This window comes from Hyperolius riggenbachi, chromosome 2 (assembly GCF_040937935.1).
Source record: "Hyperolius riggenbachi isolate aHypRig1 chromosome 2, aHypRig1.pri, whole genome shotgun sequence".
NCBI lineage: Eukaryota > Metazoa > Chordata > Amphibia > Anura > Hyperoliidae > Hyperolius > Hyperolius riggenbachi.
The window spans coordinates 149542970-149568570 of record NC_090647.1 but is presented as its reverse complement, the minus strand read 5'-3'; the positions used below and the strand labels follow the sequence as shown (position 1 = coordinate 149568570).

Genomic DNA, 25601 nt, shown 5'->3' with positions numbered 1-25601 from the left:
TTACTATTACAATTAAAAGGGTTTTAGGATATTAACATGCTTGAGTAGATTTACATTAAATACATGCTTGCAGTATGCAAAACTTCATGAAAGATGCAGGCCTAATACACAAAAGGATTTTGAATAGATTACAGCTCAAACTCTACTGAAAATCTTTGGAGCCACACAAGGTCTACCAGGTCCCCCCCAGGTCCATCCCCCCCAATACAAACTGTTGGCAACATAGCTTACACTCACCTGTTCGCTGGCGCACGTCTTGTCTCTATCGCTGTCTGGGCTGCTCCTCTCTGTCTCTTCCCTCCATCGCCTGTGTCCTGTGACAAACACTAGAAGCCCAAGTATCGTACGTGACCCCGTACACGCTGGGCCCCCCTTGTTGAAGCCTCTGGTGGGTCACGGGAAGTGTGGCATATTTTCATTGTACTGTTGTAACGATTGGGTGCTGCAACTCAGACGTCTGATTATGTGGTGATCTGCAGTATCACCAATAATACTAGTTTAGCTAGCTGAGAGTAAGGTGTGGTGTTTGGTGCAACAGTATAGACTTCTCAGAGGAGCTGGAGGGTCTACCAACACAAACAACAATACCTTTACCAGAGGAGCTGGCAAATTACTAATAATGAAAGAATTAAAGAAGTTTGGCTAAACCTTACCAGAGAAGCTGGTAAGGTACTAACAGCACAAATAACTGAATAGTTTAACTAGACCTTGCCAGAGGAGCTGGCAAGGTACTATCAGTCACTGGAGCTATGCAAGTAAATCTGGACCTCACCAGAGGGGCTGGTAGGTTCTAATAGCTAGAGCACCTCACCATTGGCTAGGGCCCACTGGTGAGTAGAGTAGTCAGACAGGCAAGGTTTGATAACAGGCAGGTAGAGATAGTACAAAATCAGCAGGCGAGAGAGTAGTTAATATCAGGCAGAGGTTCAGCAACTAAAGTCAGAAAGGCAGAGGTACAGAATCGTTTAGCAATAGCAAGGTCAGAGTGTAGCTAGAATCATACACAAGTTATCAGAATACAATGTAATAATGACTAACTATAGATAGATGTATATCGCAAACACTGCATATACATCTATCATCAACAGGAACCTCACTAGGTCTGAGCGCTAACACGAGTGTATTCGCAACAGCAGACGAGTTGCCAATGATCTGTGAAGGCTTAAGAAGCCGAAGAGAGCCCAGCGCCACGCCCCCTAGCAATCAGCCAATCCGAGCGGCGCGAGTCACTCCTGACGTCAGCCGACCGGCAGGTCAGCTGACGCACCTTCTTCCAGCATAAATGTCCTGTCTCCGCGCGCGCCCGCACGATAAAGAGATCCTATGAGCAAGAGACAATGCCGGTCCCGGCATGCTGGACGCTGCCGGGACGGATAAGGCCTGTGAACAGGGAACAAAAGCGGCTGCGGGTATTGCATGCGTATCCGCAGCCGCCAAGTTTACAGAGGTTACAACTGTATACCTCACTGTATGGTCTATAGTCACATGTCATAAGGAGCAGAGATACAGAAATTGCACTTCTGCATGTCTAACATTAGTATTCAACTAAATAAAAAAAAAATAAAAGCCTATGAATCCACTTAATACTGTATATTGTCACAGCTTTTGCTTTGAGACATTCCCTGTATTTGCATGAGAAATCTAATTCTAAAATTTCCCCAGAGTCCATAATTCAAACGCGGGCAGATTAGCTTTCTATAAAAGGCTGTGCTACATTTCAGCTTTATTAAGTGACAGTGTCACAGCACCCAGGTGTCCCAGTTTTGTGGCAAAGCAGTATGAAGTGGCAGGTCACCCATCCTCTGTACCAAACTTCTATAACCTGTGGCTTTTCAGCTGCTCATGTACTGCAGTTCCCAGCAGGTTGTCTTCATAACAGCTGCAATATTACAGGCCATCAGATCTCACGACACTTATTGAGACAAATGCTTCCCAATTACACAGACTGAACAAGATTATAATCAGCAATGCATGGTCACTTGCAAGCTAAACCATGTAGGTCCAGGTCGTCTACCGAAAATCTACCATGTGTACAGCAACCCGATGTGTCAAAATCTGGAGTGGCGGATCATCCCATCCAAATGCATTGTTCCCCTTCTTATACCGCCCTCTGGAAATCAATCCTCCCCTGATCAGAGAGGGATTGGTTGTATTGCAACATCGGTGGGCAATTAGTGTGTGGCTAGCTGAGCAGTTTTAGATCTCTGTCTCTACTAGTATCTAGATGGGAAAAAAAAAAAAAACCACACCACACACACACACACACACACTTTCCATCAGTATACACACATACATATATACTTTTTATTTTTTTAACCAGTTCACCCCCAAGGGTTTTTATCCTAACGGACCAGAGCAATTTTCAGTTGTCAGTGCTCCTCCCTTTTATTCCCTAATAACTTTATTACTACTTATCACAAGAAAATGATCTATACCTCGTTTTTTTCGCCACCAATTAGGCTTTCTGTGGATAGTACATTTTGCTAAGAATTTTTTTATTCTAAATGCGTTTTAATGAGAAAAACAGAAGAAAAAAAAAATCATTTCTCAGTTTTCAACCATTATAGTTTTAAAATTAAACATTCTCCTGTGGATAAAACAAACACGTTTTATTTGCCAAGTTGTCCCGATTATTAAACAGTTTAAATGATGTCCCTATCACAATGTATGGCGACAGTATATTATTTTGAAATATAAGTGTTATTTTTCTGTTGTGTTTTTTTTATTCTGGCCATAACAACAAGCCCCTATGTAATAAATTAAAATTAATTTCCCCCCCCATAAAATATAAATTAACAAAGCTGAGTCCCTAAGGCAACTAATTTTTTTTTTTTTAGCTTATTTTTTTTTTTTACAAGTGTTTTTTTTTTTTGGGGGGGGGGGGGGGGGGGAGGGTTGGAAGTGTAATTTTATTAAGATCTGTATGTACTTGAAAATTAATGTATTTTGTAGGTGTAATGTACTTTTTGGCCACAAGATGGCATTAGTGAACACTAATAGGAAATGTTCACTTTTTTTTCTTCACTTTAATTGTTACATTTCCTGTTTATGTGAATGGACGTAGCCGCTGTTCGCGGTCACGTCCATTCACTCCAGGCACTGCGATTGGGTAGAGGACCGTTCGGTCCTCTTCCCCAATCACCCAGCACGGAAGCCCGACGGAAAAAGCGGCGGTAGCGGCGCACACACGGCGGTAGCATCGGCGGGAACGCGGGACGTATTAAAACGTCATGTTGCTGTTAATAGCGGTAAGCATGACGTTTTCATACGTTAGGATGTCAGTAAATGGTTAAAGGCGTCCCTGAACCTTCCCTTTAAGATTTCCCGCTCGATTCGTGGTTCGATTCTATTATTTCAAACATGCTCGATTGGAATTCGATCGTTTTTGCCGTCGATTTTGCATACTTAACATGAAAAAAAAACAATCGAAATCCAATCGAGCATGTTTGAAATAATCGAATCGAACCGTTCGATCCCGCGAATCGAGCGGGAAATCTCAACGTGTGTACCAAGCATAATAGAGATGGTCAACGAGATGGTAATTCTGCGTTAATGCAGATTTATTCAAATGTATGTTATAATTTAGTTTGGTGAGATGGATGAAAAGAAAAGTTTTACACATACCTGGGGCTTCCTCCAGCCCCATTCAGGCCAATCAGTCACTCGCTGTCCTCCACCACCTGTATCTTCTGCTACAAGTCCCGGTAATTCAGCCAGTCAGCGCAGTCCGGCCGCATGCTGCTCCTACAGCCAGGAGCATTCTGCACCTGTGCAATAGTGCTGCGCAGGTGTAGTACACTGTCGGCGGAGTGTGTGCATGCGCACTACGCCAGAAAGGCTCAAATACCGGGACTCATAGCAGAAGATCCAGGTGGCGGAGGACGACAGTGAGGGACTGATTAGCCTGAAGGGGGCTGGAATAAGCCCCAGGTATGTATAAAACTTTAATCTGTCTCAGGTTTACTTTGTTACACAGTAGTACTATACTCTACATATGCACTCCCCACAGAGCTGCAGGGAATGCACCGAGAATGTTGTGCACATTGAACATAGTTACATTGCCTAGGGCCTGACAGAGGTTTTTGTTTCTGTCTATACCTTCTACAAGTACTCTTACCAAGGACTAGTTTTAGTCTATGACTAAAGGGAATAAATATGAAAGTCTACATATCCTTCCCACTTCAGTTGTCTTTTAAAATTCCTAAGAGTTGGCAGTTAAAGAGGAACTCCAGCCTAAACAAACATACTGTCATTAAGTTACATTAGTTATGTTAATTAAAATAGATAGGTAATATAATCTCTTACACACACTGTTTTAAAAACAGGCAAATGTTTGATTTCATGATGGCAGCCATCTTTTTGGTTGAAAGGAGGTGACAGGGAGCATGAGACACCGTTCCAACTGTCCTGAGCACCTCTCCCAGTTGCTAGGCAACGTGAACAACAACATAGGAAATGCACAGCATCGGGGAAAAAAGCCTGGACTTTTTCTTTGATGGGTAGAGCTTAGTTAAAAATGCAGGTAAAAATTATGCTTTGGTAAGAAAAAAAGTTCTGATGCTGTGAAACACCAAGCCTTTTCAGTTCTGCTGAGTAGATTTTTAGTCCGGAAATTCACTTTAAGAGACAAATTTTATGTTACATACTTTCAAACAAGATTGTAATATGCAAATTAAAGGAGTAGGTGGAATCCCAAACTGAGGAGTCGGAGGATTTTTGTACACACTCCACAGCCCTGCTTTCCATACCCTCCCTGTAGCCTTTATTATAAAAAAGGCTGAAGAAAAGAAATGAAAAGTAGTTTATTATCACAAGCAGGAAGATGAGAGGTACACACTTGGCTCTTATAAATCATACTAGGAAGGGTGTAAAGCATTGACAAGGAATACTAAAACCTAGTTAAAAACCTTCAGTTTTGATTGGCCAATTTTACCGCCTCCAAGTGGATTTTACCCCCACAATATCCTACATCCTACCATTTGTATAGCACTTTTCTCCTGTCTGACTCAAAGCTCTCAGGAGCTGCAGCCACTGGGACGCGCTCAAGAGGCCACCCTGCCGTGTGAGGGAGTCTTGCCTTGAACTCCTTACTGAATAGGTACTGACCCTAGCCAGGATTCGAACCCTGGTCTCCAATATCAAAGGCAGAGCCCTTAACCAGTACACTATCCCCTGCCACTAGTACACTATCCAGTCACTATGTTCATAGTATTCTAAAGCTGTTGGCCCTCAAACCAAATACAGGAGGTAAAAAATTTGCCAATCAAAATTGTAATCTGTGTACCAGGCTTGAGACTTCTTTTACACTGATGTGTTCTGGACAACAACATAATCACATAGCAAATATTGTAATGGCATGTTCACATTGCCACATTAGTATTACAGTGTGAGAATTCAACGGAACAAGGTGAGGCATGCTGTATGCATTTACAGTCTTGACTTCATGTACTCTGTGCGCCACATTGCCCACGCAACACACCATGCGGCTTTTTCCTCCATTGCAATCCTGTATTTACAAGACGTGCAATGCAACCCTGTGTGAAACTATCCTAAAAAAAAAAAAAAAAAAAAAAAAAAAAAACCTAACAAAGGGAACCTGAAGCGAGTAAAATTATTAAAACAACAACATGATGTAGCTGCAATTGAATATTACATACTTGCCTCGCCATCAGTTCCTCTCAGAAGCTCACCATTTTTTCTTACAGAGATCCCTTCCCGTTCTGACAATATTTTGTCAGAACTGAAATATACCAGTTGTCAGTTATATATCAGCAGCTGTCAGTTACAACTGAATGTGCAAGGTAATGTCCATGTTTCCCTATGGCTCAAGTGGGTGATATTACATTTTAACAGTGTGCTGACCAGGTAGCTGTCATGGGGTAATGGCCATCATCAAAATGGAGGACGGAGAATTCAAATCGATCAATGTGGACAAATGGGATGCAGGAGAGGAGAAAGATTGAGCAGTATACTACACAGGAGGCAAGTATGACCTGTGTATGGTTATTTTGTCTTTTTATTTTCAGTTCAAGTTCTCTTTAAAAACTTTCACTCATGGCTCCTCTGGCCTCCCGCTGCCAGCTAGTTTCGTTTTTGCCGACTGGGAGTCGACCGGCGGCCATGCGTACATTTTTACGCATTCCTGCTGGTGCAGGAAGCTATTGCAGACATAAACAAGTACATTTTTACGAGTTACGGGTGTAATGCGTAAAAATGTACTTGTTTATGTCTGCAATACCTTCCTGCACCAGCAGGAATGTGTAAAATTGTACGCATGGCGGCCGACCGACTCCCAGTTGGCAAAAACGAAACTAGCTGGCAGCGGGGGACCAGAGGAGCCATGAGTGACTGCGAGGGCACAGGATGGCTGCAGGGTGCTGGTAGATGCCCCAGGTAAGTAAAAAAAAACCTTTTTGAGTTAAAGGTTCCCTTTAAGTTTGAAAGCTAATAAGATCCTACGCAAAACCACAGGCTACAAAAAAAAAAAAAAAAAAAAAAAAAAAAACACATACAGTGTGCATACATAAAGGGTCCTTTCACACTTCCGCCGTTGTGACGCAAAAATTTGACGCATTAAGACAGAATTGAAATCAGAACGATTGTTGGTGCACCTCTTTCCAAACGTACGCAAGTCCAAAGTCTGGCCAGCATACCGGACTCAAGGCGTTTAATTCATCATCATGCAAAAACATCCCACCATTGTTTTGGGGTTACAAAGCTACGCTCTTATCAGGGCGAGTTCACACAGTGTGTTAATAGCACGCCGTGCGTGTTTACCCTGGAGGTGACACATACTGTCTTTGTACTGTATGCCTCACTGTATGGTCGCACTGCTACTGTGCAGTGTGAGCTTTTGGGAATGTTGCAGTGCAGATGAAGAACAATCGCATCAAAAAGTAATGTTACAAGTATGAAAGGGGCCTTAATGTACACCCACCCTGCAGCTCCCTTTTACCATGATTGTGATGGAGGATCTCGGAGCTGTGGTTTAGCAGTGTTCCATTACACACTGCTACCTTTATAGCTCCCAGGAGCAAGGATTAGCAGTCAAAGGAACAGATCAGATTTCAAAAGAACACTAAACAGAGGAGGCATGATGTAAAATGGAAAAAAGGTTTCCTGTGTGGGGAACAAGACACTGCAACAGGATAAGAGACAGTCATGGATCACAAGAGAGCACAGAACATACTGACTGAATAAAGCCTGCCCACATCACCACAATATGCAGCACCACTGAAAAGGGTACAATAGGAGAAGGATTGCCTATAATCTACGCTGCACAACTCAAGTGTGATTTCCTTGAACATAACAAAAACTAAAAAGTTATGTAGGTGTACAAAGGCGCCAGAAGATTAAAAATTGTATTAACAGGTTTAAAATGGTAGGTAGTGGTGGACTTACCCCTTCAAGGCAGACAAAATGCTGTTGATTTTCTCAACAAAAATCAACAGCATTGTGTCTGCCTTGAGGGTACGTTTCCACTAATGAGAATTCGCATGCGTTCCCCGCATGCAAATTCACATAACCAATAAAAGTTAATGAGTCTGTGTCCACTTGTCAGGAAAACGGAGCGTTCTCTTGTGCAGGAAAAATCTGCACAGCAGAGGCATCCGAATTCGGACACCGCAAGCGATTCACATACAATGTATTTAATAGGGAATTTGCATGGCGGTTTTTTATGCGAATTCGCATACAATTTCGCATGGAATCAATGAAAAAGCACACAGGCACTGACATGGTTAAATTCGCACACAGCATCATCCATGCAAATTCGCAGTAAAATTCGCATACAACCGCATGCGATTTCGCTCCTGCATGCAAATTCGTCCGTGGAGAATACGCTGCGATTCCCCACCGCACTAGTGTAAATGCACCCTGAAGGGTCCACCACTACCTACTTCATTTTAAACATTTAATCCAATTTTTACTCTTCTGGCGCCTTTGTACTACTACATAGCTATCGAGTCCACCCTTGGTGAAGGGAATTTGGCCCCTTTCTTACGATCTACAGAGAGAGACTTCTTAATCCTGAGTGGGGACTGGTCTAATTCTCCCCACCTGCCCTGCCTGGTTGGTAACCCTGGTTTTGGAGTATTACATTTATTCTTACACTTTCACACCCATATCTCCAGTACATACTACTACACTATACTGGGCTCTCTGTGTCTCATTTTATATCCCCTTTACAAAAAAGGAAGAAGCGTTCACTGGGATAAAAGCTTTATTACTATAGTACTGTAACAACAAGCTGACACATTGCATTCCAGTGGTTCTGGAGTGTTTAGTTTTCAGGGTGATCAAAGGCCTGGTGCACACCAGAGGACTTTTTCTGAGCGTTTTGAGTTTTTAAATCTGCTGCTAATGTTATCCTATGTGTCTGTGCACACTGGAGCAATGAGGTTTTGTAAAAAAAAAAAAAAAAAAAAAAAAAAAAAAAAAAAAAAAATAGCATTACATTGGGAAGAGCTTTTAGAGGTTTCAAAAGCTCTTCCCAATGTAATGCTATGGAGTTTTTTACAAGACCTCATTGCTCCAGTGTGCACAGACACATAGGATAACATTAGCAACAGATTTAAAAACTCAAAACGCTCAGAAAAACTCCTCTGGTGTGCACCAGGCCAAAGAGCTGATTTTCATATTCAGCAGTGATGCTTTGTGGGGCACCTCAAATGCTCACTCCAACCTAAATAAAATTAAACCGCACACACACACACACACACACACACACACACACACACACACACACACACACACACACACACACACACACACACACATAGGATATTGTGTATGCTGCACACAGGTCAGCCCCAATAAGACAAACTCAGGAATAGAGCTCAGCACTCCTAAAGTTGTGTTACCCATGTGTCATAATTGGCTGGATGAAATTCTCTGGCTGAAGCTGCTGTAAGCTTACAAAACCAGCCAGCTCAGTCTAAAAGTGCGTAATGCGACTATAGTCGTTTGAAACGATCGTTCCAATTGTTTCAAACGACAATCGTTTAAAAAAAAAGCAACCAACGACCATTAAGTCTAACGATGGACGAGCTAGATCGTTAAAAACGAACGATCTAGCTTGGCGGATTTTTTCCAACGACGATCGTTTGCAAAAAGTAGTACATCGTTGGAAACTGTCGTTCGCACTAGGCTTGACATGCGCATTTCGCTATTTCTCCATGAAACTTCTTCATTTTTTTATGCGCAAGCGCAATAGTTGCTTTACGTGATGTAACGTTCGTTCTAACGATCACATCGTTACACACATTTAAAAACTGACTTTACTTAGGTCGTTCTTTCATCAATTAAAAGTTTGTTCGTCGTTCACAACGAACGATTGTTGTCGCATGCGTGTACGTAGCATTACACCAAGCAGGACCCAGCTGCCAAAGCTCGACAGGTCTACAGCTTAGCACAGGCATCAACGGTAAGCACTGGGTATGATGCTCTTCACAGGGACAGCACTTTGTTTACTAAAGGCGTGCTTGATTTTAACCAAGTGTGAACCTTTCAGTGTCGGAGTTTTTCCTTTTTAGAAAAGAAGATGTGGGCAAGCACCAAAGAGTTATTGAATAATAATAACAAATAATAATAATAATAGAATGTGCTAAGGATGTTGTTAAAATGAATAAAATGGGACAAAATATAAAGTAATATACCCCAAACCAGAAAATATAAATGGTTTAATCTTTAGTGGAAAAATTATAGCACATATTAAAAAACAAACAAACCAAACCACCACCATGGGTGGAAGGGAACATACATAATTATAGGGTGGGTATTATCTACCAGTGATTGAAACTAATAGGGATAATGATCTGGGAAGATAATGAGGTAGGTAGAAATTGACCAACACAGCCATGCAATATATTCACAATAGAAAAACAAATACCATGTATGCAAATTGGCTGAAGCAAAAAGGACTTTTGCAAAATCATGCAAAGTGGTAAAAAGCAGAAAATTCATAATAAACTTCCATTAAAGAGCAAAATGAATATTTGTGTTGGAGCTGACGTAAGCATGTTACAACATCGTGCAGTGCAATATCCTATGCAGATCATTGCATCAAACTCATCACCTAACTTAGGAAATCCATATACCGTACTCTTTAACCAAATAAGACCAAAGTTGGTCAGTAAAGCTGATAAACCATAAAGTAGTAAGGAATGAGAAATAAAGAAAAAACTTTAAAGCTGGTAGATCATAAAAGAAATAAAAAATAAACTGATCAGAGGAATGATGAGAGTTTAAAATGTCCAGTAGGGGGAGAGAGAAGGGGGGGGGGGGGGGGGGGGGGGGGGAAGAGGAAGAATGCATACATGTAGGATCACAGGACCTGGCTACAGACACTGCAATCTCCCTCGGATTACCACAGGGCATGTGTGCGTGGGTAACTTAAACAGGAACTTTAAAGGGAACCTATACTGAGAGGGATATGGATGTTTCCTTTTAACCACTTAAGGACTGCAGTCATAAAACCCCTTAAGGACCAGAGCCTTTTTTTCCATTCGGACCACTGCAGCTTTCACGGTTTATTGCTCAGTCATACAACCTACCACCTAAATGAATTTTACCTCCTTTTCTTGTCACTAATACAGCTTTCTTTCGGTGCTATTTGATTGCTGCTGCGAGTTTTACTTTTTATTATATTCATCAAAAAAGACATGAATTTTGTCAAAAAAATGACTTTTTTAACTTTCTGTGCTGACATTTTTCAAAGTAAAATTTCCTATACATTTGAGCGCGAAAGTTATTCTGCTACATGTCTTTGATAAAAAAAAAAAACATTCAGTGTATATTTATTGGACTGGGTAAAAGTTATAGCGTTTACAAACTATGGTGCCAAAAGTGAATTTTCCCATTTTCAAGCATCTCTGACTTTTCTGCGCACCTGTCAGGTTTCATGAGGGGCTAAAATTCCAGGATAGTACAAATCCCCCCCAAATGACCCCATTTTGGAAAGAAGACATCCCAAAGTATTCAGTGAGAGGCATGGTGAGTTCATAGAAGATTTTATTTTTTGTCACAAGTTAGCGGAAAATGACACTTTGTAACAAAAAAAAAAAAAAAAAAAAAAGTTTCCATTTCTTCTAACTTGCGAAAAAAATGAAATCTGCCACGGACTCACTATGCTACTCTCTGAATACCTTAAAGTGTCTACTTTCCAAATGGGGTCATTTGTGGGGTGTGTTCACTGTCCTGGCATTTTGGGGGGTGCCTAATTGTAAGCACCCCTGTAAAGCCTAAAGATGCTCATTGGACTTTGGGCCCCTTAGCGCAGTTAGGCTGCAAAAAAGTGCCACACATGTGGTATTGCCGTACTCAGGAGAAGTAGTATAATGTGTTTTGGGGTGTATTTTTACACATACCCATGCTGGGTGGGAGAAATATCTCCGTAAATGACAATTGTTTTATTTTTTTTTTTTACACACAATTGTCAATTTATAGAGATATTTCTCCCACTCAGCATGGGTATGTGGAAAAATACACCCCAAAACACATTATACTACTTCTCCTGAGTACGGCAATACCACATGTGTGGCACTTTTTTGCACCCTAACTGCGCTAAGGGGCCCAAAGTCCAATGAGTACCTTTAGGATTTCACAGGTCATTTTGAGAAATTTCGTTTCAAGACTGCTCCTCACGGTTTAGGGCCCCTAAAATGCCAGGACAGGATAGGAATCCCACAAATTACCCCATTTTAGAAAGAAGACACCCCAAGGTATTCCATTAGGAGGATGGTGAGTTCATAGAAGATTTTTTTTTTTGTCACAAGTTAGCGGAAATTGATTTGAATTGTTTTTTTTTTCACAAAGTGTCATTTTCTGCTAACTTGTGACAAAAATAAAATCTTCTATGAACTCACCATACTCCTAAAGGAATACCTTGGGGTGTCTTCTTTCTAAAATGGGGTCATTTGTGGGGTTCCTATACTGCCCTGGCATTTTAGGGGCCCTAAACCGTGAGGAGTAGTCTTGAAACCAAATGTCGCAAAATGACCTGTGAAATCCTAAAGGTACTCATTGGACTTTGGGCCCCTTAGCGCACTTAGGGTGCAAAAAAGTGCCACACATGTGGTACCGCCGTACTCAGGAGAAGTAGTATAATGTGTTTTGGGGTGTATTTTTACACATACAGATGCTAGGTGGGAGAAATATCTCTGTAAATGACAATTATTTGATTTTTTTACACACAATTGTCCATTTACAAAGAGATTTCTCCCACCCAGCATGGGTATGTGTAAAAATACACCACAAAACACATACTACTTCTCCTGAGTATGGCGATACTACATGTGTGACACTTTTTTGCAGCCTAGGTGCGCTAAGGGGCCCAACGTCCTATTCACAGGTCATTTTGAGGCATTTGTTTTCTTGACTACTCCCTACGGTTTAGGGCCCCTAAAATGCCAGGGCAGTATAGGAACCCCACAAGTGACCCCATTTTAGAAAGACGACACCCCAAGGTATTCCGTTAGGGGTATGGTGAGTTCATAGAAGATTTTATTTTTGTCACAAGTTAGTGAAAAATGACACTTTGTGAAAAAAACAATAAAAATCCAATTTCCGCTAACTTGACAAAAAATAAAATCTTCTATGAACTCATCATACACCTAACAGAATACCTTGGGGGTGTCTTCTTTCTAAAATGGGGGTCACTTGTGGGGTTCCTATACTGCCCTGGCATTTTTACGGGCCCAAAACTGTGAGTAGTCTGGAAACCAAATTTCTCAAAATGACTGTTCAGGGGTATAAGCATCTGCAAATTTTGATGACAGGTGGTCTATGAGGGGGCAAATTTTGTGGAAACGGTCATAAGCAGGGTGGCCTCTTAGATGACAGGATGAATTGGGCCTGATCTGATGGATAGGAGTGCTAGGGGGGTGACAGGAGGTGATTGATGGGTGTCTCAGGGGGCGGTTAGAGGGGAAAATAGATGCAATCAATGCACTGGGGAGGTGATCGGAAGGGGGTCTGAGGGGGATCTGAGGGTTTGGCCGAGTGATCAGGAGCCCACACGGGGCAAATTAGGGCCTGATCTGATGGGTAGGTGTGCTAGGGGGTGACAGGAGGTGATTTATGGGTGTCTCAAGGTGTGATTAGAGGGGGGGAAATAGATGCAAGCAATGCACTAGCGAGGTGATCAGGGCTGGGGTCTGAGGGCGTTCTGAGGTGTGGGCGGGTGATTGGGTGCCCGCAAGGGGCAGATTAGGGTCTAATCTTTCCATCATAAAGAATTCTTTATTGAATTTTTAAGAAAGGATGATTACATACGATCGTGTGGTAAACAGATCTACATTTAAGATATACAGTTGACTATTACATACCAGTATACAGTGTATATAAACCTGAAACACTTTACCTTTAATGTATTATGCCAAGGTATTGTTATGCAATAGTGAGTAGCAAGAATATATACATTTCAGTGGTGACAGTGTAACATAGCGAGGAAGAATAATACTGACAATAGTAATAATAATGATGGGTCTTATGATAAACTCTAGCCGGGCATTTACATAACCTATTAGGTAGCCAGGGAGAGAGTATCCTATTTTGGAAATGTATATGAATGTAATCTAGTGAATCAGTGGGCCAGAACGGGCCCCCACTAGATATATAGGATAGCATGAGCGGAGACCTTGTTTTATTGCTTATAAATTCAGGCCTGGTATATATTCTTTGGATTACAGATTAACAGAGGATCTAGGAATAACTAAGACTAAAGTAGAAACTGAATACTTAACTAACACTCTATCTATTGAACCACATATATATATAGCTATTTAGTGTACCATATAGATGGGTAGATGTAGGATGATTATTTATTGTAGTGTAACTATTTATTTATTTATTTATTGATTATTTGTGCCTAGCCTTGGCCAAGGGGGGGTTTGTGTGGGGTTCCTATGTCTCTTTGTTTGGGGGGGGGGGGGGGGGGGAAGTTCAGGTGGCTGGGTAGAGTTTTGGGGTGAAAAGACCCAGTTATCGACTTGCTCCAGGGTTATGACCATGCTGAGGGGAAGTAGAAATTGGCGTATGGCAGACCTAGTCTGGTTCTTATTTTTTGTTCCATCTGTAAATTGTTTCTTGTGTACGTTAGGAGCTGATAGGATGGTATCTCATCTTGAGATTTCCAGTTTAATGTGATTAGGGACAGGGCCCCCAGTATTAGGTGGAGAATTGAGGGACGGATGTCAGAAGAAAATTGATTGAGATCCACCAGTAGAAGCGCCAATTCGGGATTGAGCTTGAAGCTGGATTGTGGATGTTGCGTATCTGGTTTTCAACTGTAGACCAAAGGTTGGTAACCAGGGGGCATTGCCAGAACATATGGAGGTATGTGCCCAAAGAGGAGTTACATTTCCAGCAAATAGCAGAGCTGGAAGAGGAGAAAGAGGCGAGTTGCCTAGGTGTTCTATACCACTTATATAAGATTTTTTTGGTTAGTTCATGGTGGGAGTTGCAGCAAGAATTTTTGGATATATATCTACTCGCCAAGATTAATTTACTCACTTTAATCTCACAGTTGAGGTCTGCTGACCACACCTTAGCATATCTATTAAGAGGGGACTCTGGGTCGAGTTTGAGGAATTTATACCAGATGGAGGTGCCCCCTTTTAGATGGCCTGTATGGTTTAGCATGGATAGGATGGTAGGGTGAATGACAGGGGGAGATATGTTTTCCTTGCTAATTAAGTGGAAGATTCTATGATAAGTAAACAATTGGGTGTGGGAAAGTCTGTATTGTTCCTGTAGGTCTGCAAATAATTTGAGTTTGGAGTTGCAAAAGAGGTCTTGTAGGAGTAGGATACCTGCGTCTTTCCAGGGTTGAAGGTTAATATTTGGGGTATAATGTTCGAGAACAGATAGGGGGGTTGGTAGAGGAACCGTTTCATTTTTAGGGGGAGGGTGTTTGACGAAGTATTCCCAGGATCTTAGCGATGCCTGAATAGAGGGGTAAGCGGATTGAGGAGGTTTTGTTCCCATTGCTATATTGGTTAGAATGCTTCTTAGGTTTGGTCCCAATATAGCCGAGTCAATCTGGACCCATGGTTTATGGATTTGAGGAGACCACCATTGTTTCACCATATCCAGATTGGCTGCGTGGTAGTATTGTTCTATGTCCGGAACCCCCATGCCTCCTAGTAGCTTTGGGAGGGACATTATTTGATAAGAAGTTCTGATTTTTTTCCCCTGCCAAATGAAATTGTTTATACATTTCTTCATGTCTATAAACCATGCTCTGGGTACAACTATTTGTAGAGTGCGCAAGACATATAGGATTTTTGGTAAGAGAAATAATTTAAAAGCTGCTATGCGTCCGGCCCAAGATAGCCAAAATTTAGCCATTGAGGTACATTCTTTTTTAATTTCTGCCAGAAGGGGGATAAAGTTATATTTAAATAGTTCTGTTGAAGACTGGGTTAGCTGAATACCCAAATAGGTTACAGCTCCGTCTGTCCAGGTAAACGAGAAGGCAGCCTTAAGCTGTAGTTCCGTTTCATGGGGGATATTGAGGGGGAGGACATAGGATTTGGAGTGATTTAGTTTATAAAGGGATACTTTGGAGAATTGTTCTAGGTCCTCTAATAGGGGCGGGAGGGAGTTTGTTGGCTCCGAAATCATTAAAGCCACATCGTCGGCAAACATGCTAATTAAATGGTTTGTGCCTTTGATAGTGATACCTTTTATATCGGGGTTGGATCTGATTTTCTGGGCGATGGTCTCCATAATTAGGACAAAAATGATGGGAGATAGGGGGCAGCCCTGGCGGGTACCATTGGTAATGGAGAACGGTTTGGATAGAAAGCCCGCAGCGTTGACCTGAGCAGACGGGGCAGAATAGAGCGCCATAATGGCAGATAGGATAGTTCCCGAGAAGCCAAACTTGATTAGTGTAGCCCTTAGAAATTCCCAGTGCACTCTGTCGAATGCCTTCTCAGCGTCCAAGGTCAGGAGCAGAGAAGGCATCCGACAGAGCCGCACATATCTCAGAACAGTAGCGACCCGTCTAGTTGCGTCAGAAGCCTGACGACCAGTGGTAAAGCCCACCTGGTCGTGGGCTAGAAGAGAGGGGGAGTGTTTCATCAATCTTATTGCCAATAATTTTGCATACAGTTTGGTGTCTGCATTTAGTAGAGAAATTGGCCTATAGTTGGATGTTAGGGAATGATTCTTGCCCGGTTTGGGGAGAACCGTGATGATGGCCTTGAGGTATTCTTCTGGTATTGATCCTGAGTTGGCGAAGTTATTAAATAAGTCTGTCATGAGTGGGGAGATTGTAGAGTTGAACGTCAAGTAAAACTCGTTTCCGTAGCCGTCGGGTCCTGGTGCTTTGTTACGTTTAAGGGTTCTGATTACCGATGATATTTCGTCTGGTTGAAAGGGGGAATTGAGGTTGCACAGTTGTGCGGGGGATAGGGAAGGGAGATTGATAGACTTGAGGAAGTCTGCTATAGTTTCTTTAGTTGGTTGAGCTAGGGAGTTATCCGACTGGAGGTTATAGAGGTTGGAGTAGTAGTCACAGAACGCATCTGCAATTAGTTTAGGATTGGATTCTAGTGCTGATGTGTAGGGGTGTTTTATTGAGTGAATTTTTGTTTTAGCTTGTTTTAGCTTGATGAGTCTAGCTAGGTAGGAACCTGCTTTATTGCTTTGGGAATAGGTATCCAGTTTTAATTTCTGTCTTAGATAGTCATATTTATGTTGCAGTAACGAGTTTAATTCCTGTCTAAGTTGGAATAGTTTCCTTCTCTATTTCTAGAGTCGGGTGTTGCTTATGTTGCTTTTCTCTGTTTGAATTTGTTGGAGTAGCATATTATATTTTTCTGTCTGTTTCCTTTAATATAGGATCCTTGCCGTATTAGAATCCCTCTTGTGAAAGCCTTCAGGGCAGACCAGATCACGGGTATCCCCACATCCGGGGTGCAATTGGTGTCGATAAAATTTTTAATCTCATTTTCCAATTTACCTAAGAAGGGTGAGTCAGAGAGTAATGAGGTATTTAGTTTCCACAAAGGGGGTTTAGAGTTAGGGCTGTTTCCCTTTATTGTTATGTATATGGGAGCATGGTCTGACCATGATTTGGTTCCTATGAGCGTGTCTGAGACATTCTGCAGAAGGGCTTTATCTGTCAAGAACAGGTCAATTCTCGAGTACGTTTTATGTACTGTGGAGAAGAAGGTAAAGTCTCTGGCGGAAGGGTTGTGAATGCGCCAGGGGTCGGTATAGGTCGTGCCAATGGAGTTGTTTGTCAATAGTATATGTATGGTGTCGGGCCTTGGAAGAGGTATCTAGTAGGGAGGGGCACGCATTAAGATCACCACCTATTAGTAAAGAGCCTTTTTGAACAGATTTAATCTTTGCAAAAAGTTTTTGATAGAAGGATTTTTGGGCACTGTTCGGACCATATATTGTCACCAGGGTAAATGTGCAGTCATTGATTTGGCCTATAAATATCAGGAATCTACCGTTGGGGTCTGAGATTACCTCGAGGGGGTTTATCTTAAGATCCTTGTGGAATGCGATCATAACACCACGCTTCTTTTTGGTAAAAGTACTATGATATGTAGTTGGGAAATGTTTGTTTTTACAGAGGTGTGTATCTTTCTCCAGCAAATGTGTCTCTTGAGTAAAAATGATTTGAGAATTGTGCTGTATGGCTTCATTCCACAAGAGATGTCGTTTGAAAGGGGAATTTAGTCCCCGAACATTAATAGATGTAATTTTTAGCTCCATAGTAATAACCAGTTAGAGTAGAGTCGTAGGTGGGATAATATATATATGCACATATTATATAGACATAGGATATGCAAAGAGAACTTGCGAGGGGAAGTCCCGTTAGGTATAGGGTTAGGCACAATACTGCGGGGGTTATATCTGATACACATAGCGATCAAAATATCAACATTAAACCAAATAACAATAAACCATAAGATGCTAAATCTGAATAAAACGAGATTTGTAACATTGTGAGGATACAGCAAAGATAAAATACGCTGTGATAGATCCCAGCCATTGAGCTGTGCGGCTGAGAGGACCTTAAGTGGGTGATTTTTCCATCTGGTAGAACAAATTGTTCCTTGTTCTACAACCTTGGGGGAGGCAGGAATAAAGACACCTGCGAGTATGAAAGAAGTAAGGTAAGTAACCGCCTGCATGTAGCTACTCCTAGGCCAGACTGTCTCGTGCTCCGGCTTGAGAGGAAGCGAGGCGCCAGTCTTGGCTTATTTTTCCAGAGAAGGGATTTTGCGAAGAAGTGGAGGCATCTTCCTGAAGTTGGATTTTTAAAGATTTCAGTAGGCTTCTGCCTGCAGCCATTGAGGGAATAATGTGCTGTTGGCCCTGAACGGAGAAAATTATTTTCGTGGGGAAACCCCATTTGTAAGGGATGTTGGCAACTCTTAAAGCTGCGGTGATCGGTTGAAGACCCTTCCTCAGCTGCAGGGTATGCTGGGACAAGTCAGCGAAGACTTTAATTTTGTCGAAGGGGTCAGGAAGCGAACCGTTCTTGCGTAGTGCGAGAAGGAGATCGTCTTTCACATGATAACATAGGTAGCGCACAATAACATCTCGTGGGACATGAGGTGGGAGGTGGGCTGGTTTGGGAAGGCGATGTGCCCTGTCGATTATCAATTCCGTATCATTAGCGTTAGGTAATGCGGATTTTGTTAACCTTTGAACGTACACTTTGAGTTCATTAGTGGGGATGTTTTCTGGCACTCCTCTAAATTTAAGATTGTTCCTTCTTGATCTGTCTTCCAGATCTGCTGACTTGGACTTGAGCCATTTGATATCACTGGATTGGGCCTCAGATACATCCACCATGACATTGTGTTCTCTTACTATGTCTGAGATTTTGTTTTCCGCACTGTCCACTCTGTTTCCTAGATCATCAATTTCATTGTGGAGCGAGGTGGATATGGCAGCGATATCTAGCAGTAGAGAAGATCTAAAGGAAAACAAGATCTCTTTTATAAATGCTTGTGACGCAGTTTGGTCTGTAGCAGGGAAGTCTGCGAGAATGGCCGCTGCCTGTGAGGTGCTAGGGGAGAGTGGAGGCCTTACCGGAGCTTCTGCAGCTTCGTTCTCTACCCGGAGCTTTGATCTCGCTGGGCTGTTGGATGGAGAGAGAGCCGGTGAGTCTAGTGGGTAGATGCCGTCAATTCCGGAGTTTGTTCCGTCAGCGGCTGCCTGGGTGTTAGCTGCGTGAGCAGGGCTGCCGGCGCCATCTTGGATCCTCCTGGAGGGCTTCTGTGTTTTGGGGCCGAAGAAATCCGTAAGTTTATGGGGTTTAAGTGACCCAAACTTACGTTTTTTATTAATGTCCTGTTCGGTTTCCATCTCCTCTGTTCTGTTGTGGTTGTTTGCAGAGTTGTGCGCCATGCTGTGAGCCGCTTTAGATCTGCCGGAGCCGGAGCTGTTCTAAGTTGCGTCCGTCCTGTCTGCCGTCGCGGCCACGCCCCCAGATTAGGGTCTAATCTGATGGGTAACAGTGACAGGTGGTGATAGGGGGTGATTGATGGGTAATTAGTGGGTGTTTAGAGGAGAGAATAGATGTAAACACTGCGCTTGGGAGGTGATCTGATGTCGGATCTGCGGGCGATTTATTGGTGTGGGTGGGTGATCAGATTGCCCGCAAGGGGCAGGTTAGGGGCTGATTGATGGGTGGCAGTGACAGGGGGTGATTGATGGGTGGCAGTGACAGGGGGTGATTGACAGGTGATCAGTGGGTTATTACAGGGAAGAACGGATGTAAATAATGCACTGGCGAATCGATAAGGGGGGGTTTGAGGGCAATCTGAGCGTGTGGGCGGGCGATTGGGTGCCCGCAAGGGTCTAATCTGATGGGTAACAGTGACAGGTGGTGATAGGGGGTGATTGATGGGTGATTGATGGGTAATTAGTGGGTGTTTAGAGGAGAGAATAGATGTAAACGATGGATTTGGGAGGTGATCTGATGTCGGATCTGCGGGCGATCTATTGGTGTGGGTGGGTGATCAGATTGCCCGCAAGGGGCAGGTTAGGGGCTGATTGATGGGTGGCAGTGACAGGGGGTGATTGACGGGTGATTGACGGGTGATTGATGGGTGATTGACAGGTGATCAGGGGGGATAGATGCATACAGTACACAGGGGGGGGGGGGGGAGGGGTGATCAGGAGGGAGCAGGGGGCAGTTTAGGGACTAAAAAAAAAAATAGCGTTGACAGATAGTGACAGGGAGTGATTGATGGGTGATTAGGGGGGTGATTGTGTGCAAATGGTGGTCTGGGGGGTGGGCAGGGGGGGGTCTGAGGGGTACTGTGGGCGATCAGGGGGCAGGGGGGGCAGATCAGTGTGTTTGGGTGCAGACTAGGGTGGCTGCAGCCTGCCCTGGTGGTCCCTCGGACACTGGGACCACCAGGGCAGGAGGCAGCCTGTATAATACACTTTGTAAACATTACAAAGCGTATTATACGCTTCCTATCCGGGGATCGTCGGGTTAACAACCCGCCGGCGCTTCCGATTGGCCGGCGGGTTGACGTCGCGGGTGGGCGGAGCCTATTGCCGGTGGATGCGCGCGCATCCCAGCGCGCGATCCCCGGCCAGAGAGTGCCCCAGGACCTGACGCCAATCTGCGTTACGTGGTCCTGGGGCTGCCACTTTGCCGCCGCCAATATGAAGTAGGCGGTCGGCAAGTGGTTAAACAATACCAGTTGCCTGGCAGTCCTGCTGTACTCTTTGGCTACAGAAGTAGCTGAATCACAGACCTGAAACAAGCATGCAGCTAATCCAGTCTGACTTCAGTCAGGGCACCTGATCTGCATGCTTGTTGAGGGGCTGTGGCAAAAAGTATTAGGCCCCGTTCACATTACAAACGCGGACGAGCACGCACGTGGAACGCAACGCGTACGAACGCACGCCATCCGCGTTTGTATGCGTTGCGTGGCTGATCCCTTCACTGAAAAGTGAATGGGACAGCCACGCGTTTTGGCAAAAAATGCGTGCAGCATGCGTTGCCGGACCGCACAGGTCTGGAACGCATGCAGTGTGAACATCAGACAGTGCACTCTATGCACTGTCTGATGTCGTGCGTGGCGGCCTCCTGCACGAGTTTCCAAAACGCGGCTGGAAACGAGTGCAGTGTGAACGAGACACAGGATCAGCATGATAGCCAGGCAACTGGTATTTTAAAAATAATAAAAAAAAAATCTATATCCTCAGTTTAGGTTCCCTTTAACCCTCCTGGCGGTTTAATTATTTCCGGCAGGAGGCAGCGCAGCAGTTTTTTTTTTTTTTTTTTTTAAATCATGTAGCGAGCCCAGGGCTCGCTACACGACAGCCGCTGCTCAGCGGCATCCCCCCGCTTCGATCGCCTTCGGTGATCTCCGATCAGGAAATCCCGTTCAAAGAGCGCGCGGCGTGACGGATAGCGGCGATCGAGCGAGGGGCGGCGGCGATTGGTGTGCTGACGCAGCTAGCAAAGTGCTAGCTGCGTCCAGCAAAAATAAATAAATAGGCCCAGCAGGGCCTGAGAAAACCTCTTGCGCGGCTTACCGCCAGGAAGGTTAACTCAGGATTGAACTTCATCCCAATCAATAGCCGATACTCCCTTTCCCATGAGAAATCTTCACCTTTTCTCAAATAGATCAGGGGGCTCTGTATGGCTGAAGATGCGGACACCATATACAATAATAATAATAATAATAATAATAATAAATCCCTCCCACAGTGTAATGACATGACCATGGTCCTGACAGTTTGCCACATTACAGAGCAGCCATTATGCTACACTGCAACGCACCAGTGTGAATGTAGCCATAGCGGAGGGGGCCTCTATGGAAACATGTAGCTAATTAACCCTTTAGGCTAGGTTCACAGCGGTTAGTTGATTAACGCACGAGTTATAACAAGTGTAAACTGCAATGGAGACTGGTCAGAGACTTTAATACAAAGCATGTATGCGCGTTAGAATAACAAGATCAGTTACAATGCAGTACTGTGAACAGGCCCATAGAATTACATGGGCAGTGAGTTGACAAGCAAAATTATTCTGCAATGCAACTGAGCACTGTGAACAGGGCCTTACAGCTCCTCGCTTAGGAGTTTATCTAGGACGTGGATATTATGCAACGTCACTTTTTATAATAAATTACTTGCAGCTAATTTCTTAAAAACACATTAAGCTTGCATTTCGCACCTTTTAATTGTGCGGCTCTACATCTGGTGAGCAAACGCTGGCACTGTGGGAACTCTATAAAGAAGCTCAGGAAATATTGTTGCAATTAATAGCTGCACAATACACCTACTACAATAAAACAGGAGTAAAAATATTTACAGAGGAGTTAAAAGGTAAACTACAAAAACTGCACCAGTAGCAAGTTGAAAGTCTATGACAGAGCTGTGATTAAGTTACCAGGACAGCGTGGCAGGGCAAAGGCCAGTCACATAGGAAAAGAGCAAAGATAACAAGCATCTTATCCAAATAATGTCCAGCCATTCCAATACTAATCCTCACCAGTACACAGTCCAAATGACAGATGACATAAAAACACTGGTCAGCTGAAATAGCCAAGCTAACATGAATGTGCAAAGGGAACATTAGGGCAGCCATAACCGCAGTATATTAGATAAGAACATAGGACAAACTGTTAATGTAGCACTGAACTGTAACACTGGTTTGAAACTAAATATTTAAAAAGGGTCATAAATGCATTACTGACTTTTCTCCTATAATAAGATGACAAGGCAGGTAAAACTATCAAAACCTTGATACCAATAAGTCCCCTGGTCCATCCTCCTTCCCCATAATAAATACATTTAAAAAAAAGTGCTTACACATGAACAATGTTACCTGCAGAGACCTGGACTAGATCCCTTAGGCAAGTTCAGGAGTGAGTGCTGTACAGGAGAGGGGGAGAAGGGATGACGCACGAGGGAACGGGAAGAGAACCAATGCTCTCAGTCTGCGCTTGGCTAATATAGCCCAGCAGTATGAATCTCTAGATGAAGCATGGGGCCGCTGTACATTTGCTAGAGTCTCAGCAGAGAGGACCCAGATAGAGAACCATCTAGCACATGCATCAGGCTTAACCACCCTGGCTTTTTTTTTTGCCAGGGTGGCTGCGCAGTGTTTTTTTTTGTATTTTTTTTTTTTTTTTAAATCATGTAGCTAGCCTAGCGCTTGCTACATGATGCCCTGCTCCTTCCCTCCCACCCTTTCGATTGACACCGGCGATCAAGCCCGTCCAGAAATCCAGTTCTGAATGGGATTTGCTTTAGGGCTTCCCCCGTCACCATGGCAACAATCGTGATGTCATCGGGAGTCCCGATCCACCCCTCAGCGCTGCCTAGCACTGATTGGCAAGGCTGCGCACGGGGTCTGCGGGGGGGGGCTGCCTTTCACGTCAGGTAGCGGCGCATCGGCGGCGATTGTTAGAAACACGCAGCAAGCAAAGTGCTTGCTGCGGGTTTTAAAATAAAAAATATCAAAATCGGCCCAACGAGGCCTGAGCGGCGCCCTCCGGCGGTCATTGACGAGCTGAGCTCGTCAATACCGCCAAGGAGGTTAATTATCACACCACAAGAGCTGCTAGGTATAAAACCACCCAATATAAAGCTAGGATTCTATTGCTTACACAGGCATTCCCTCACACTCTGGCCAGCATATCACCTGAACAAGCATGTCCACGCAACACCCAGTCAAATAAGAAGCGGACTGCTCTGGTTTTTAATACATCTTCATTAGATTTATGGAAATCTAACACCTACTCTGTTAAGGCTGCAATACACTAGTTGATTGCCACCAGATTGATCATTTATCAGACAGATCCCTCGCTGATGGAATCTGATCAGGGAGGGATCTATTGCTTGCCCATACTCTGCACACAGAATTTGAATTTAATTCAGCATGCCTCGCTGCCGCTGCCTCGCCTTCCCCATTTGGTCTCCCCGGGCCAGCAGCAATATTACCTGTCCGTTGGTGCATGTCCTCAGGATCTTTTTCTCCATCTCCTTTTCACTTCCTGGCCCATCCTGTGACAAGTGGAAGTTCAAACAGTAGAGCGCCTTCTACTGTTTGAACTTGGCTTCTCACAGGATAGGACAGGAAGTGAAGAGGAGGAGATTGAGAAGGCGGCCAGCCTGAGAAAGGGACAGCATGGACCCGGGGGCTCGCGACATCGGGACTGAAGAAATGATCGCTGCGTCGGACATCGCCGAATGGACCGCCACTAACGATGCGCTCCCGATCCACTGGCGATCAAGCAAAATTTTACACATGGACAGATCGACTAAAGTCTATTTCAGATGGAAATCGGTCGGTCAACATTTGTGTTATGATTTCACAGCAGACTCGATCACAGTGATCGAGTCTGCTGTTTATCGGTGGGAAATAAACAGTGTATGGGCACCTTTACAAAAGAAAAACACAAATCTTGTACTTAAATAAGAAACTCTTCGTGTAGTATTACTGAATAAGAGTTTAGGAGTCTGTTGTGAATCATATCTGCCATTTGAACATCCTGCACGAAACACTCAACAGGTGACTGCACTCATCTTCTTGCCTACCCTCTCCATAGGGCAGAGCAGGCTGCTCAGCAGACAGGCAAGTGGCTTTTTCCCCCTTTACACAGGGTTCTGTCACCCAAAACTAATGTTTAGGGCAGGGGTGCCCATTGGGTAGATCGCTAAGAACTTCATAGTAGATCCTGACCACACTACATTTTCCATTCTCTATATACAATTGTGCTCCTAGAATTGTACATAGGTAGATCATTTTGACTTGCTAATTTTTTAAAGTAGCTCACAAACAAAAAAAAAAAAAAGTGTGGGCATCTCTGGTTTAGAGTTTTAATGGGTTTTAGAATATATTTAGAAAGGGCTTAAAGGGAATGTCCAAGCAAAATAAAAAAAATGAGATTCACTTACCTGGGGCTTCTACCAGCCCCATGCAGCCATCGTGTGCCCTCGTAGTCACTCACTGCTGCTCCAGTCCCCCACTGGCAGCTTGCCGACCTTGGATGTTGGCGGGACGCATTGCGTACATTTTTACGCATTCCCGCTAGTGCAGGAACATCAACACATACATTTTTACGCGTTACTGGTTTAATGCGTACATTTTTACGCATTGAACCAGTAACGCGTAAAAATGTATGTGTTAATGTTCCTGCACTAGCGGCAATGCGTAAAAATGTACGCAATGCGTCCCGCCAACATCCAAGGTCGGCAAGCTGCCAGTGGGGGACTGGAGCAGCAGTGAGTGACTACGAGGGCACACGATGGCTGCATGGGGCTGGTAGAAGCCCCAGGTAAGTGAATCTCATTTTTTTATTTTGCTTGGACATTCCCTTTAACATTAGTTACTCTAGCTCACCAGAGAGTGAAAACAAAAATGTGGTTGTGTATCAGATCAAGGCATGATAGAGCTCAATGCATTAACACCAAATACAGTTTCAATTAAGGACCACACCAATGAACACAGTATTAAGCTTGCTTGTATTGGATGTTCCTGTGTGCGCTGCAAGTTGTAAACACACACCTCTGCCAGAGTGATCATTTATAAACTGACACTTCAAGAAGTCACATTTATTAGACCACACTTAGCAGTTAGTAAATATTTAACA

At 43.6% G+C, this 25601-nt stretch overlaps 1 protein-coding gene across 1 annotated transcript in view; it reads right to left on the bottom strand.

Annotated features, from left to right (window-relative positions):
• LMBR1L (limb development membrane protein 1 like) overlaps positions 1-25601 on the bottom strand; it is a 100081-nt gene that overhangs the window by 45422 nt on the left and 29058 nt on the right. The gene's annotated exons all lie outside the window — the stretch shown is intronic.